At 39.6% G+C, this 16,928-nt stretch overlaps 1 pseudogene across 1 annotated transcript; it reads right to left on the bottom strand.

The window, feature by feature from the left end:
- Nucleotides 1–7,554: 7,554 nt before the first annotated feature.
- On the bottom strand, nucleotides 7,555–8,529 carry LOC308627208 (serine/threonine-protein phosphatase 2A catalytic subunit beta isoform-like; annotated as a pseudogene). The gene has a single exon. The product of its transcript is annotated as a serine/threonine-protein phosphatase 2A catalytic subunit beta isoform-like (transcript).
- Between the last annotated feature and the right edge of the window lie 8,399 nt (nucleotides 8,530–16,928).

Below are 16,928 nucleotides of genomic sequence, written 5' to 3' on the forward strand. Positions count from 1 at the left end.
AGTGTGAGGACATTGGGAATAGTGACATTACTGGAACATGTAAGGATCTGGAATAAGAGGCTAAAATGTGGTGATAAAAATTTGAGCTCTATTTTGGTTATGTTGATTTTTGATATGACCTGTCCCATCAGCAACTTGGGAAACATTAAACCTGAGTTTCAAGAATTGATAAAGATTTGAGGTGTTGATTAGGGTGTTCTCTGCTGGAAGTCGATCATTAGATTCAGGATACTAGCAGCTGTTACTGTGTTCCAGACAGGAATCTTACTCCTCACCACCCCCAGTCCTGATTCTACTATTCTGATATCTAACTAACTAGATGACTTTGGGCAAGTTCATTCATTTTTCGGAGTTCAGTTTCCTCATGTGAACAAAGAGGATAACTAAACTTACATATCAGAGGTTTTGAAAGGACTCAGTGAGCCAACCTTTGTAAAGTATCTCGCTCAATGGTGGGCTTATGGTGGGCAAATAATAAATGCTGTTATTAACAATACATTTTTATCTGCAAGAACTCATCTGCCAACAATCTTTTTATAACAAAGTAACACCTTGGTTTAAAAGGTGCTATTTTAAAAGAATTTAAAAATTATTTAGTCATGAAAGATTTTTTTCTCCTAGTGAAGTTTCCTAGATCTGCTTTCATTTTCCCTAATTATTTGATGACAGTGAGAGCAATTCACTGAACAAGTGCAATAATAGCTAATAATTATTGAGCAACCCTGGTCTTTGGACTCCGGCAGTAGTGCCTTTAGGCTCCATAGGCTGCATTTACAGGGAAAGAGGCCCACAGCCCCTACAGTTCAGCCCTGTCTGACGTGGTACCATATGCTATGAGGAGAGTACAAAAGAAATCAAAGTCATGTCTTTGTCCCCAAGGAAGATTTAATTATGAAAAAATTAATGCAGCTAAAGCAACATGCAAAATGTACATTTTAATTTACTCTGAGCAGAATGTGTAATTATTAAGGCAAGATGGGATATGGAAAAGGTCTCTAGGCTAACCAGAAAGAGGCAGTTATGCTTGATCCTTACAGAGGACCATCTCTTAACGGTCATGGTGAGCCCTGGGTCCATTGTACTTTGGCAGGTGGGGCACTCATCTTCTGATTGCATCCATGTTTTTCTGCTGTGTGTGGCTTATCTTCTGCCTCCGAGTCATGTGTCTTCATGCAGCTCACAGTGAAAACTCAGCTGTGTCTTCACAGCTTCTCTCTTAGAAGGGACTCAGCAGATAAAAAACAATACTAAACAGAAGGAGAACTTTACTGATTGATTAGATGGGAGAATTCCATTGTTTTTTCATTAAGGGAAGGGTTTCTGGGCAGTTACATCTCGATTATTTGGGTTTTGTAGGATTTTTATCTGTTATAGCAGCATAATATTTCATATCTTTGTGATTTAGGTTTAAAACCCCATACACCCATACAAAATACTTTTTCACCTCCTTAATCTCACATCCTTAATTCTTTCAGGGAATCCTCTTGGTAGAAATGTTGGTACACATAAACTGGCTTGAGGTGCTCCAAAGAGAGCTGATAAACACACATTAAATGTGAGAAATATTGGCAATACTAATTTACCAAGAGGTTGTGTTCCATAGGTGTGCTTATAAGCTGATTATTTTTGGACACCCAACAGAATTATCCCATAGAAATTACATATCTGATAGTGGCTGGCTTCTAAAGTTAAATTTCTAGAGTCCTTTTCCACCCATTTTCTACAAGCAAATGAGTATTACTATAATGAAAACCACAGCTATCTAAAATTCCAGACCCTGTATCTATGAAAAAAAAGAATTCTCAGTTGTGACTGGGAACACATACCACCCTTTCTGCCACAGAATTAGGAAGTCTCTCGCTCTTCCAGGGGTCGGGTGCTGAACCATGTTCAGGCAACAGCCACTGCTAACACGGCAGTGTGATTTCCCCTTGATCCAGGACCAGACTGGTGAGGGGATGAGGGAACCAAGAGGCTCACTGATGGGCACTAATAATTGTTAACGAGCTACATTTATAGAAACCACTTCTCTTCATTTGAATATTTGAATGAAAGTAGAAAACTCTAGTATAGCTCAATTATCCATATTATGTCCTGCATTGAGAACCAAGATATGTAGGTGATTTCTAAGTTAGATGTCAATAAGGGAGTGATGGGTAGAAATGTATTCCTTTGTACTTAGTTCACTTTTCCAGATTTTTATTTTCCTATGCATTTCAGATCCTAAAGATGCCCACAGTTGGATGATAGGAATTACTGATTCATTCATTCAACTAACAACAGTTTATTGAGTAACTAGTACATGCCAGGCACTATTCTAGGTACTTTGAATTCGGTCCTGAGCAACAGCAAGAACGAAAGACAAAAGGCATCCCCTGTGGAGTTTACCTTCAAGTGTGAGGAAACAGACAGCAAACAATAAACATCAGACTTCTTTTTGCGTGTTAGAAGGAATAACAACTTTGAAAAAAATAGAACCAGATGAGAGGTATTATTGAAGTACCGTTCTTTGATAGATTTCCAGTATAGAAGGAAATAAGCTTTTTTATTATTTTTATTTATTTATTTAAAGACTTTAAAAAAATAAATTTATTTATTTTTGGCTGTGTTGGGTCCTCGTTGCTGTGTGCGGGCTTTCTCTAGTTGCGTTGAGCGGGGGCTACTGTTCGTTGTGGTGCATGGGCTTCTCATTGTGGTGGCTTCTCTTGTTGCGGAGCATGGGCTCTAGATGCGCGGGCTTCAGTAGTTGTGGCACGCAGGCTCACTAGCTGTGGCTCACGGCCGTAGAGCGCAGGCTCAGTAGTTGTGGCGCATGGGCTGTGGGATCTTCCCGGACCAGGGATCGAACCCGTGTCCCCTGCGTTGGCAGGCAGATTCCTAACCACTGCGCCACCAGGGAAGTCCAAGCCTTTTTATTTTTATTTTTTAAATCCAGACCTTCTCTTGAAAGGTTCTAGCTTTGGGATTTGACAAGGCTCTTGGAGAGGTGTGGGGTGATGTTCACTGCTGTGTCATTCTTTTATCCTTTCTGTCTTAACAGCAGTCTGTATACTTTTCAGATGTAGTAACTACTATATTGCATTGTATCTGCTTGTGGTTTTTAATCTCTTGATAGATTATGCACTGTAACAACATAGGGCATGCTTCTTAAGAACATATCCCTGTAATAATACTGCTAGTAATAATCATAGTTATTATATATCTTACTGAATGCTTTCTATGCACTAAGTGTATTATGCCACCCCTAAGTAGAAAGTGATATCATGCTTTAGAGAATATATTCTCAGACTGCAGAACTGTCATGGGTAGAGCTGATCATTGAACCGAGTTCTGTTAGCACCAGCCTCTGTACCGCTCTCGTGTCTAACCGAGTGCCTGGCATTTGGTTGGCATCCAAGAAATATGGAGTGAAATGGGAATCAAGTAAGTGGCCATATTGTGAAACTGATAACTCTTAGAAATGTGTCTCCAGCTGCCTACAAGATCTACCCTCTTGTTTTCAATTGTTTCACTTGACAGCATAGCTGGCCCAGGAGGTGGTTATTTGGAAATTTCTCAAAGTGACCCTTGTTTTTTTTTTTTTTGTGATATGCGGGCCTCTCACTGTTGTGGCTTCTCCCGTTGCGGAGCACAGGCTCCGGACGCGCAGGCTCAGCGGCCATGGCTCACGGGCCCAGACGCTCCGTGGCATGTGGGATCTTCCTGGACTGGGGCACAAACCCACGTCCCCTGCATCAGCAGACGGACTCTCAACCACTGCGCCACGAGGGAAGCCCCCAGACCCTTGTTTTATTTTTCTTGAATTTTTTCCTTCTGATTCCACTCATCTACTTTGTGGAGAACTTGATGGAAATAGAAATACTTCTGCTAAAATCATAACCCTGTAGTGTGAAAGTAAAGATTTTTGTTCTGTAATGTCTGTTATATGAAGGAATATCCACATATCCTTTTTCTGAGTTTTACCTTGCTGCTGACTGGTGCCTGCTCTGCTGGGTTCTTTCAGGACGTAGGTGTTTCAATGGCACCAGGAACCAAGGGCCTCAATACATTGTGTTTGGCTCACCTTCCACTTTCCACCTGCCTCTTCCCACTTGTCAGAGAAATTTTTGTGGCAGAGGTGAGTCTCTGCGGAACCTTCTGATGGTGGGACCATCTGCTTGCTCTGAAGAAACTCAGTTCCTTCTTTCCAGGAAAGGATCTGTCAGCTGTAGGAGAAACGTTAGCTTCTTTTTTTTTTTTTTAACATCTTTATTGGACTATAATTGCTTTACAATGGTGTTTTAGTTTCTGCTTTATAACAAAGTGAATCAGCTATACATATATACATATATCCCCATATCTCCTCCCTCTTACATCTCCCTCCCACCCTCCCTATCCCATCCCTCTAGGTAGTCAGAAAGCACTGAGCTGATCTCCCTGTACTATGTGGCTGCTTCCCACTAACTATCTATTTTACATTTGGTAGTAAATATAAGTCCATGCCACTCTCTCACTTCGTCCCAGCTTACCCTTCCCCCTCCCCGTGTCCTCAAGTCCATTCTCTTAAGTCTGCGTGTTTACTCCTGTCCTACCCCTAGCTTCCGCTTCCCATCAAGTAATCTATTGGAAAGGACATTTAGAGCATCCCTCCAAGACAAAGCAGCACAAACACTGGTGACATCAGCAATAAAGACAGAATTTAGGGAACGAACGAACCTGACACACCTTTGGCAACATTCAGATAAGGACTTTAATGGCAAGTGGGAAAAAAAAGATGTTAGATTGTCCTCCTAAGAAATCCCAGCAGAAAAGTGCTCATTGGCTGTTGGGATTCTTTGCGATTGAGCCTGATGGAATTAAACACTTCCATCTGTTTAAACAGACTGATAAATCAACACTGTTGTATCCTTAACTCAAGTGCAAGGTAATTCAAGTGGCCTATAAAATACTAGCATGCTGCTATAGTCTTTTTTAACTTTAATTTTTTAAGAAAAAGGCAAGTTGACTGTATAAGCATCTCTATCTCAAATAAATATTGGTACGGGATGTCTGGCTCATGTAAGTTATCAGAAGCTGAAATGAAGATGGATATATGTCAAACTGGTAGAACAGTGGGCACCCTTTATAAAGTCCCTGCTGCCATAGTGTCACAGAAAACAAATGCATTTTATAAGTGCAATGTCTTCCATCTTTCTTTGCGTGTTTCTACATGTATTATTTCTGATGCTTTTGTTTGGGATTGCTTTACGTTCCTTATGTAAAATAAATTTGAGTGTTGAATTGCCTAGGGCATAAACTTAGTGAAAGTTCTAGAAAGGTGCTAGTAAAAGTAATGTATTAATAGTAATACATTAATTTCTTGAAGACAGGAAATATATGGCCAAAGGCTTGGCAAGTTTTCAATCTACGAGTGTACTACATTGAAATTGAAATTCAGTTTTTTTGATATTAGACATGTTCTTAAAATTAACTTGTATACACATGTATGGAGTGCACATGAGTCAAAACGTTTTATTAGAACTTATATCATTGAAATTGAGTAGTCTACCTCACACAGTCATATATGTTTAGGTGTAAAATGGAAGGATAACTAATCTTTTCTAAGATATTTTATTCCATCTGCCTGGAATTTTGCTCCCTCCCTCCTCCCAACTTGTTTTGCACATGACTGTTTTTTTTTCCTCATTAATGCCACTCTTTCCCACCATTTGCAAAGTAGTTCAGCTTATCACCATATTCTCTTCCCAGCATCCTGGTTAGCATAGAGATTCTTAATAAATATTTGTCAAATATTGCTTCCTAATAAATATTTATCCAAAGAATGAATGTGAATGAAGTTCTCAATGACTTAACTTTTTTTTATAATAATGAGGCATCTTTAAACCATTATTTACTTCACATACCTCCTGATGCAAAATTGATAAACAAAACCAAGATCATACAGCATGATTTGTTCCATTAGTTATTGTTAAATGTTCAATTATTCAGTAATTCTGAAAAATGAGAAAGAGGTTGAAAACATTATCCTTGCATTCAAGCATCTCTCTTGGCTAGAGTGTTCCAAGAGATTTGATTACTTTCCCTATAAGGTTGCATTAAATATCTTTGTCAATGTTTCAGTTCATCAATATTCTTCATAAAATTTCAGAGAGGAACCAGTCCATCTGTTCCTAGAGCACTGTCATTCCTTGGCAATTTTATTGGATTTTCCTCTTGGCTGCTTTATCTTTGTTTTGGAAAACTTGTTTTTCTTCTAAGTCCTGGCAGTGTGGATGGAGAAAACCAAAGTCTTCCTTCCATTGTTAGTGATTTCTCCTTTGTTTCCAAAAGATAAATTGATCCTTCTATGAATTTTATAAATTTTTGATGATGTTACCTAAACACTTTATTGGTATAAATAGGATTTTTGTTGAGCAGGAGCTGTAAGTGCTTTAGTTAAACATATCCATTATTTGACCCCATGAAGAGTTTAAGCCCATAGGATATTTGTCTTTCTCTGTCTGAGTTACTAGGTCCATCCATGTTGCTGCAAATGGCATTATGTAGTTCTTTTAAAAAAAATTTTTTATGGCTGAGTAATATTCCATTGTACGTTTATACCACATGTCAGTCAGGTTTTTTTTAATTTGTTTATTTTAGGCTGCATTGGGTCTTTGTTGCTGTGTGCAGGCTTTCTCTAGTTGTGGCAAGCGGGGGCTACTCTTCGTTGCTGTGTGTAGGCTTCTCATTGCATTGGCTTCTCTTGTTGCGGAGCATGGGCTTCAGTAGTTGTGGTACATGGGCTCAGTAGTTGTGGCTTGCAGGATCTAGAGCGCAGGCTCAGTAGTTGTGGCGCACAGGCTTAGTTGCTCCATGGCACGTGGGATCTTCCTGGACCAGGGCTCGAACCTCTGTCCCCTGCATTGGTAGGCAGATTCTTAACCACAGTGCCACCAGGGAAGCCCCCCCTGACCTTTATTCTTGTTTAAAGTGGAAAGTTTATTTGCTCAGTACACCAAATAGAATGCAAGTACTGTCATGACAAATATACAGAAATATGCAAATCAACATAAAATAGTAATTTAGTTTAAATGAAGGGAAATCTCTTTAAATGTTATGACAACGTACTCCTAAGAATCTTTTTTTCAGTTAATTATACATTTCGATAAAATAAACGTTAAGGAATTAAGTGGAAGTTAGCTTGTGAATTTTTCTCAAAAATAAAAATCCAACCCTATTAATCCATGTCAGTTAAACACTCTAACTAAAATTTCCAAGTAAGTGCAAAGGTAGATGGAGTTAGTTACCTTTTTTGCTTGAACAGTCCCAAGGAAAATGGTTCCTACAAATACAGCAGGCAAACTGTTAAGACCGACCGATCTAGAACATAACTAATTTCAGTCTGAAGTTGTGCTAAATGCTCATCATTAGTATGGCACAGTTTGGTCCATGATATGGTTTAATGCCAAGACACATCCCAATTTGTTACAGAAACACATAGATTACTGTTGCTTTTTTTGGTTTTGTTTTATGTGTGTGTGTATATATATATATATATATACACACACACACATATATATATATATATATTTTTTTAAAGCCAGGTATACTTCCACATACAAAGGCAGGTTTTCCCAGGAGGAATTTACAGAAAGTAGTCTGGGGTGCTGTGGATCACATGAGGCTCTCCATGACAAGGTCATGGGTCAAACTGAAGGAAGGAATATTTCAAAGTGTCATCTAATTCCATGATAGCAGCCTGGTTCCCACAACGATAACAGTAATTGGATGCACTGAAAATGGTAAACACATTCCGCTCGTGACACCAATTGTTTCCCTCCGTTACAAGTTGGTGAGCACGAGAAACCAGTGTGAGACCATTGGCATGGGTAAATGTTTCAGAAATATCTCGTCCAAATGTGTAGCCAGCCCCGAGTGGTGAAATACCCCACCCACCACGATCATCTGGATCTGACCATAACAGATCACACATTGGGCCCTCATGTGGAACTTCTTGTAAACGATCCAGGGCTCTTATATGATCCAGTGTATCTATGGATGGGGAGAGGCCACCATGGAGGCAGAATATCTGTCCATCTACTAAAGCTGTAAGTAGCAGATAATCAAACAGATCTGTAAGATATTTCCAAACATCGGCATTTCCATACTTTCGCAGACATTCATCATAAAAGCCATATACTTGGGTAACTTGTCGGCTTTCGTGGTTTCCTCTCAATATTGTAGTATGTTCTGGATAACACACCTTTAATGCCACAAGAAGGGTCACAGTCTCCACAGAATAATAACCTCTGTCTCCATAGTCACCCATGAATAGTTTGTACCTGGTGATTTCCCACCAATTTTAAAGAGTTCCATAAGATCATGGAATTGACCATGCACATCTCAACAGATGGTAACAGGACAATGGACCTCTTGCACATCTGATTCTTTTGTTAAAATTTCCTTAGCCTTTTCGCACAACGTCTGCACCTGGTTCTCGCTACGTTCTTTACACTTGTTCAGCTGCTCGACCCACTGGTCCAGCTCCTTGGTGAACACCTTGTCGTCCATGGTGGCCCGAGTCCCTCCCCTGCTGCCCCTTCCCCGGGCGCCGGTCCCCTCGCCCAGCACCACCACCACCGCCAGCTCCCACATATCATGTGGAATCTAATTTTTTAAAAAATGATATAAATGAACTTATTTACAAAACAGAAACAGAGGCACAGATTTCTAAAACAAACTTACAGTTACCAAAGGGGAAACATGGTGGGGAGGGATAAATTAGGAGCTTGGGAGTAACATACACACACTACTAAATATGAAATAGGTAACTAAAAAGGACCTACTGTATAGCACAGGGAGCTCTACCCAATATTCTGTAATAACCTATATGGGAAAAGAATCTGAAAAAAGAATGAATATATGCATAACTAAATCACTTTCCTGTATGCCTGAAATGAACACAACATTGTAAATCAACTATATTCCAATAAAATTTTTAAAAATATGTTAATAAGAAAAAAAGAGTTTAAGCCCCTAGGTTTAAAGAGAGAAGCCAGCAGCTTCCTTTCAGAAAGATACCCCAAACAGAACTAGTTTGTCATCATTTAACTTTACATCCCCACATAGCAGTAATTCTCAACCTCGTGTAGGCGTTGGAAACATCTAGGGAACTTTGAAAACATAGCGATTTCAGGCTCTGTCCTAGACCACCTCATCTTCACCTGTAGGGTGGGTTCAGGTGTGAGCATTTACAAAGCTTGCCAAATGATTCTAGGGCACATCTAGGGATGCGAACTGAGGACCCATGACACTGGTTCTCAAAGTATGGTCTCTGCACCAGCAGCATCACATCATCTGGGAACTTGTCAGAGATGCAAATACTTGGGCCCAACTCAGACTTATTGAATCAGCAGTTCTGGAGGTGGGGCTCAGAAGTCACATTTTAACAAGCTCTCCAGGTGATTATCACACACGTTAAAATTTCAGAACGATCGGCCTTTAGGTTCCTACCTCCAGGCAAATACTTATGTTTGTATGTCTCTGCCGAGAGTTCCCAGGCAATCACGCTTGGGAATTGGTACTTTTCATGGAGGGAAACATAAAACATCACTGCTTGAAACAAGGAATTGTTGCTCGAGTTTTCCTAACTTGGCCATGTTTGCCTGCTTTCCAGACCACTTCCCTGGGAGCTTTCCACCCTTGCCTACTTCTAGAAATGTTTCTCTGAGTTTCTGACTTTCTCCTTGCTCCCAAAGTCATCTTGCATGATTTGAGCTTCTGGGCTGCTTGTTCTGGCCACCATTCCTGGAGTTTGCTGGTTTCTAGCCACCTAGCTGTGTGTGTCTGTGTGTCCATCTACTTGGCTCTGAGCCATGAGCCCCTCCCAGCTCTTCTGCATTCCAAGCCTGTCCGCAACTTCCCTGGTTGTACTTCCTGTCTCTGTGACCTGCCGCTATCCAGGCTCTGGGTGCAAGTTTAATCTTTTCATGTTTTGGGAGAGAGAAGTGAAACAAAGACTTCAGAATTGAAGCAGCTAGCTTTCATCTCTCCAGAATGACATTTTTGTTGAGTGATTTTATGACTGTGATTAAAGAGTTATGTATTTGTAGGACATCTGGAACGATTGCATTCAAATATACCCAGACTCTTTTCAGAGTTCAGTGATGGATGCAGCTGAATCATGGAGATTTTCCATCAGTGCCCTCCCTCCTTTCATGTGGGGATTGAGAGATGACTGACTGCCATGACCTCTTTTGTGACCATTTGAACTTTATCGACTTGGGAACTTCTCTTCTACCTTGTCCATTGTTTTCTGGGATTGGGGGAGTTATCTTTCCAGACCCTTTGTCCTTCCCTTTTCATTTTACGAGAATACATTTCCATTATTCTGAAGTTTATGTCTGTGTTTTTATGTGACTGTATTTTTTGTTGCATGTACATTATCTTCCTAGTTACTGCTCAAGTCCGAAACCTGGGTGATTTCTGAGGTAGCTTTCAGGTGAGTGAAAAGAGAAATGGCTTCTATTTTGACTTCTTCACATCCATTCGTAAATTTTACTAACCGCCCACCTTTATTCTCTGTTATTCTGTAATAGCCGACCTATTATTCTCACAAATCAACTTCCCTTCCACAAGCCAGCAACCTCCAGCCTACCTGGTCTCTTCACCGTCTATTTTTCTTTGCTAATCCAAGAGCCTCCTTTCCTTCTCATTCTGTTTTCCCATTCACCCTCCTCCAAACAATCCTCTGAAGTTACATTAGATAAATCATTTTGAAATGTTTCTTTTAGCTGAATTTCCAAATTAATTCATTTGATGTCTTGCCCTCATGACCTATTAGATGAAGTTCAACTCTGCAGTATGGCATTTAAGGTCTCTTATGACCTGGTCAGGTATTCTTTCCCAGCCTTAACTCTTTAATTTGTAATTTTTATACAATTTTAAGGCTATTTTCTATTTACAGTTATTACAAAATATTGGCTGTATTGCCCGTGTTGTATAATACATCCTTGAGCCCATCTTACACCCAGTAGTTTGTGCCTCCCCCACTCCACCCCTATATTGCCCCTCCCCCATCTCCCCACTGGTAACCACTAGTTTGTTCTCCTTATCTGTGAGTTTGCTTCTTTTTTGTTATATTCACTATTTTGTTGACTTTTTTAGATTCAACATATAAGTGATATCATACAGTATTTGTCTTTCTCTGTCTGACTTATTTCACTTAGCATAATGCCTTCCAAGTCCATCCATGTTGCTGCAAATGCAGAATTTCATTCTTTTTTATGGCTGAGTCATATTCCATCATATATATATATATATATATATACACACACACACACATACACACACAAACACACACACACACACACACCCCACATCTTTATCCAGTCTTCTGTCGATGGACATTTAGGTTGTTTCCATGTCTTGGCAATTGTAAATAGTGCTGCTATGAACATTGAGGTGAATGTATCTTCTTGAATTAGTGTTTTTGGTTTTTTCAGATACATACCCAGAAGTGGGATTGCTGGGTCATATGGTGGCTCTATTTTTGTTTTTTGAGAAACCTCCGTTCAGTTCTCCATAGTGTCTCAGTCTTAACTCTCAATCCTCTACTTCACGTACGTAGTTGTATGCTTCAGGCTGCCTTATATGTAATTCCTCAAATTATGTTATCTCTTACCACGTTTCTGTCTCTGTGTGGCCTCTGTGGTTTCCTCATTTTGGTATGCCCTTACTTTTCTGCCTGGCAGACATCTAAGCATTGCTCAGGATGGCTCAAGTTTCCCTCCCACAGCTTCCCGGGAAGTTTTACACACCACTTCCTCTGGTTCCAACAGTATCTTACGTGTACTTACTACAACATAGTGTAAGACTTTGCCACCACGCTGGTCTCTTCATGAGCTGGTTGAGAAGAACTGACTTCTTGCAGGACCAACAGAGGAAGCGTTCATCCCCCAGATAAGTGGAGAATTGGGAACACCAGATGATGCTGTTGGAGCAAATGGAAAGCATGTGTGTCCCAGGGTGGGTGAACTGGGTGATGGAGGCCCAGTGGTATGAGAGTTATGTGCAGACTATTTCTATAATCTGGACAGATTCAGGAAAAATGAGGGTTTGGGAAAAAAGTTCAAAAACCAGATTATAGCTCAAAAAACAGAGAGAGAGGAAGAGCATGACTGTTATCTTTTCTTGCTTAGCCAATCACTCACTACAAAACTTAGTGATACAAAAAGACCATTTTATCACACTTACAGATTCTGTGGGTCAATAATTCAGACAGGGCATAACACACTTGTTGGAGAGACATGTGTAGATGAGTGTCTGTGACATAAAGCAGCAGAGGAAAATGCTGTTGTATACGGGCATGATGCTTTGGGGAGAAGGGACCTGCTTTAATTCCTAAAATAGAAAATAGGATGGAGAAGAGATGGAAGAGATACCTTTCGGGTTGGGCTCTGTAGGAGACGTCCCTCAGCCAGGCTCAAGTTCAAGGGCTGGGTGAGGAAACAAAATGGGTAAACATGTTTAGATAGTGGTGAATAATTTGTGATGGTTGGAATGAAAGGTGTGTGGCAAGATATACATTGTAGAGAAGCTTTGGGACATAAACTAAAGAGCTTAATTTTATTAATTATTATATGCAGCAAAGGATCTTTGACTTTGTTTTTTTCTTTAGCAGAGCTCTCTTTCTAGAGCCCAACCAGACTTTGATACTAGCATATACTAAAAATGTATGAAAAAGGAATAGGTGAGTCAAGTAGGTGGGTGTAGGGGTTTGTGTCGCCAGATCTCTAACAAGAAAGATGCTTTCAGGTTCTGTTGCGATTATAGACTAAATTGTCAAAGAGATAAAGAGTATCCTTGCCCTTGGCTCACCAGGAATCTTTCAGAATAGGTACTTACTTGGTTGTGACAGGGAAGGAAGGTCTGTGAGGGCTGCTATATTAACAGTGGCTAGAATAATGTCTAGTATATTTATAAAAACCAGATTAACAAATGAAAATGAGAATTTTTGTACGTGTCTCAATCAGTCTATGTACCCATTTTCCTTTAACCTCTTCACAAACAAGGTATTCCTGGTAGAACTTACTGGTTTTCAGAAGTTTGGGTTTGGTACTTGATTTCTACAAGCTATTTGAATACTTTTTGTTAACAGTTGATTATTAGGTAAAAAAGTTGTTCCCAAGAAGAAACTTAAATTAGGTAGAATTATACTATGCTGGAACAGAAAATGTTTCCAGAGAGCTTTGATCCACTTCTGGTACTTTATTACAGATGAATAAATTGAGGTCTAGAGAAATTAAGTGACTTAACCACAGTTATCTAACTGGTAAATGTTGAAGCCAAGATTAGGAGTTGTCTTCTAATTGACGGTTGGTATTATTTCCATTGTGTAAAGCTGCACGCCACTTTGATATTCAAGTCAAATCTTAGCTTGAACTGTAGGAGAAAAAAATCTCCATCTGGCTCTGCTAAATTCCCAGAGGGAAATTTAAATCCTAGGGTGGCAGAACTCAGGAATGGAGAGGAAATTAACATTGTGTTTAGTTAAATGAGTGTTTAGAAAAGACACATGTGGACACTTGTACATTTAACTTCTTGGGGGTTTGTTTTCAAGAATTAAATTCAGGTAGACTGGACACTGCCTAAGGTAAAAGGCTTGGAGATTTATACAATTATAAGAATATTCTGTAGAAAAGCCCCAAGAGATTGTTACTTACGACCTGTGTTTTACGGTTGAAAGAAGAAGATCCTCAGAGAGATTAAGTGACATGTCCAAGGTCACAGAACAATGAGTGACTCTTTCAGAAATGGAAACCAGAACTCTTAATTTGGGAGAAGTGAATATTGCTTTTCAGGTATAAAATGCGTAGCCTTAAAGGAAATATTTGGGTTTAAAGTGGTGCATTTAAAAAATATTTTAATTGTTAAATGTCTATTTATAATATGAAACATAACAGCTTAACACATCCCACAAACATGACATCCACGTACAGGAAGAACCTCATCACCAGCCATGAGATGCTCCCCATGCCCTTGGCTTCCTACATCCAGTCCCCATCTTCCATCCTCCACAGTGAACTACTCTGTAGAGCTTTCCTCTCTGTATTCTCTGTTCTTTATTCTTTGACCATTATATGCATTATTGCTAAAAATCTATTATTTCTTAAAAATTGTGCTTGCTTTTGAACTTTATCAAAATGGCAGCAAAGTGTTCGTATTCTTCTGCACCTTGCTTTTTCTATCCAGTGGTATGCTTTGAAGATCCGGCCACACTGACGGACATGGTCAATCTATTGCAGTGATGCGCAAACTCCAGTTATGCACAGTTCATTCATCTCTTCTCTCATTTTTGTGTATTTGGTTTATTTGACAGTCGCTTCTGTTTGTTTGTTTTTGCTGTCACCAGCCAGGTTGCCACAGACATTCTTAGGCATGTCTCATGATAAATCTCTGGGAAAGGCTGGGCTGGGCAGTGTCCCACCTTTTCAAGATGATGCCCAGCTGTTTTGTAAAGTGGCTGTGCCACTTGGGACTCCCACCAGTGGCATCTCAGAGTCCCCAGTGTTCTAAGTCCTTGCCAACACTTAGTGTCACCAGCCTTCTTAATTTTTGCCAATCTGGTGGGTGGATATTAGCATTCAAAGGTGGTTTTTATTGTGATTTGGAGTCTAATATTTTTCTGTTAGAAATAAATGGACAATATTGCAAGGGGATGTCAAAATAAGACATTTTATAAATACTCACTTTAGGCAAAATGACTAAGAAAAACTTACAACACAGTCACATGAAGAAAGTATAAAATGTGAGAAGAGAGATATTTTCACACATTTAGCGTGATGGCTGTTGATATATTCAGCAATCACACTTTCATGTTCGTTAGTATTTAATGATAATCTTGAATTAATTAAGTGAAGTTCAATTTATTCATAGTTATTCATTTTATCCTGATGTTTTAACTCATCCTGGAAGAGAATATAGTAAGGTGGGATTTATATATATATATACACATTAACATTTATATATATGTAAATGACTCAAGATGAAGTCATATACTGACCTAAATAGATTATATTGTAAGATTTACAGAGGTAATAACACTGTAACTCTTTGGGCTGTTTTGAGATTTTCACAGTTTAATTTTTTTAAAACCCTCTTAGATCCTTGGTTGAAAAGTGTCTTGCCTATGCTTATTATGTGACATTTGATGACCCCAGTGATGTGACACAGGCTCTCTTGGTTCATGTTATAGACTATTTTCTACCCCAGTGGGATCTGATCAGGTAGCACCAACTTCCTGTTTTAATGTGATGGTAAAATTATGGACTCCCTGGTACCCATTTCTACCCTCCACTGATCAAGTAAGAGCAGTTTTGCTATAATAACTTGTTACCAAAGATAGATGATCAAACTCAGAGAAGTGGAACATCTTTTGATAAAGATCCAATAAATGCCCAAAGTTAAATGAGTTTTAATAAATGTCTCCCTCTATGATCACAGATCTGCACAGTTTATATTCCTGTTTGACAGAAAAGATCCTCTTTGTATTGTGAAGTTATTTTGTAATAAGACATTGAGCATGGACACAATGGGGTCACTTCAGGTGTTACGATCGCCTTAAGGACTTGGGATGGTCACCTAGCAAGAATCAGAAAGGACAGAGTTAGGAGACCAAGTTTATTTTAGGATCCACTCGGAGCTCAGCATTTAACCTGTGACCATCCTGGAGTTTCTAAAGCAATGGACCCAAGCAGCAGATGGTTTTTCTATCTGAAGTTGGATTGAACTTCAGGCATAGGCATGCTGGATTCCCACCCACCCCTCCTACTCTGTTTAGGTTGGGTCTCACCCTTTGATGGCAGCAAGGGACATGATCCAAATTTCAAGATGTGAAAATTGCCAGAAGCCATCCAACTGACCAAAGCCTCTGAAAGAATAAGCTCTCCCAATCCTAGCTGCCTTCATTGCATCTTGAGGCCTAGCAGAAAAGCTGAGGTGACGTGGATTCCCAAACACCTATCTTACTTATGTTGGCAGGTCTGCAGGATTCCAGAAGGTTCGGAGTTGACAAGTTGAGTATAGCAGAGGGTGTCCCTTGGGGTTCTGTCCTTTGTTGATTGCATAACTCCCTTCCCAACTCCACCACCAACCTCCACCCAAGGTGGACCTCACCCATCTGCTTGTTGCTCTGTCCCCGTTTATTCTTTGCTTCCTCTGCATGTGGCTTGGCTCCATATGGTCTCCCGAGCCTGGGAAAGCCGTCTCTGCTCCATTTGCTTAATTAGTCTCCGACTGTGTCTATGGCTCACCTTGTTCTTATGTTTACAAGATTATAAAAACTCTGAAACTTTCCCTTCCTAGTTTTCCTGCATCTTCAGGTATAACACCAAACTACAATTTCCCAAATCTACTACATTAAGGCATTCTGTTTCCACTAACTCAAAATCTGTAATGATAGTTCTATAATCTATAATAACATTAATCATCTCATAATCATTTCTCAACAAATGATCTTCTTAACCAAATACATTTTGTATACTTCTCATTTAATCTCATATCTTTCCTTTCTTGTTATATTTCCCTTCTGATGACTGCTACTCGGTATTCTTGAAAGTACCCAATCACATTTTGTTGGTTTTGCATGATTTCAGATCTAATTGAGGAGATAATGCATAGGTAAGAGGAAAACATAGCAATGTATTAATACCTAGAAAATTTACTGAGATCTTATTTTGTCCTAGGAAGATGATAGTTTGCTCTGTGTGTGATGTGTATTATCATTTCATTCTTACAGTGAGTCACTGATGCAGTAACGTTATTCTCCCCACCTTATAGATATGGAAACTGAGGCATGTCATGGTCCATGGTCACACGGGAAGTAGCTTGTGGAACCAGTAGAGAGAGGGGGCAAATATGAGATATCTGTCCACGTCCCAACATTCTTCATCTCTGGTCTCTTCTTCTTT

Source organism: Mesoplodon bidens (assembly GCF_964165515.1).
Source record: "Mesoplodon bidens genome assembly, chromosome: 13".
Lineage (NCBI taxonomy): Eukaryota > Metazoa > Chordata > Mammalia > Artiodactyla > Ziphiidae > Mesoplodon > Mesoplodon bidens.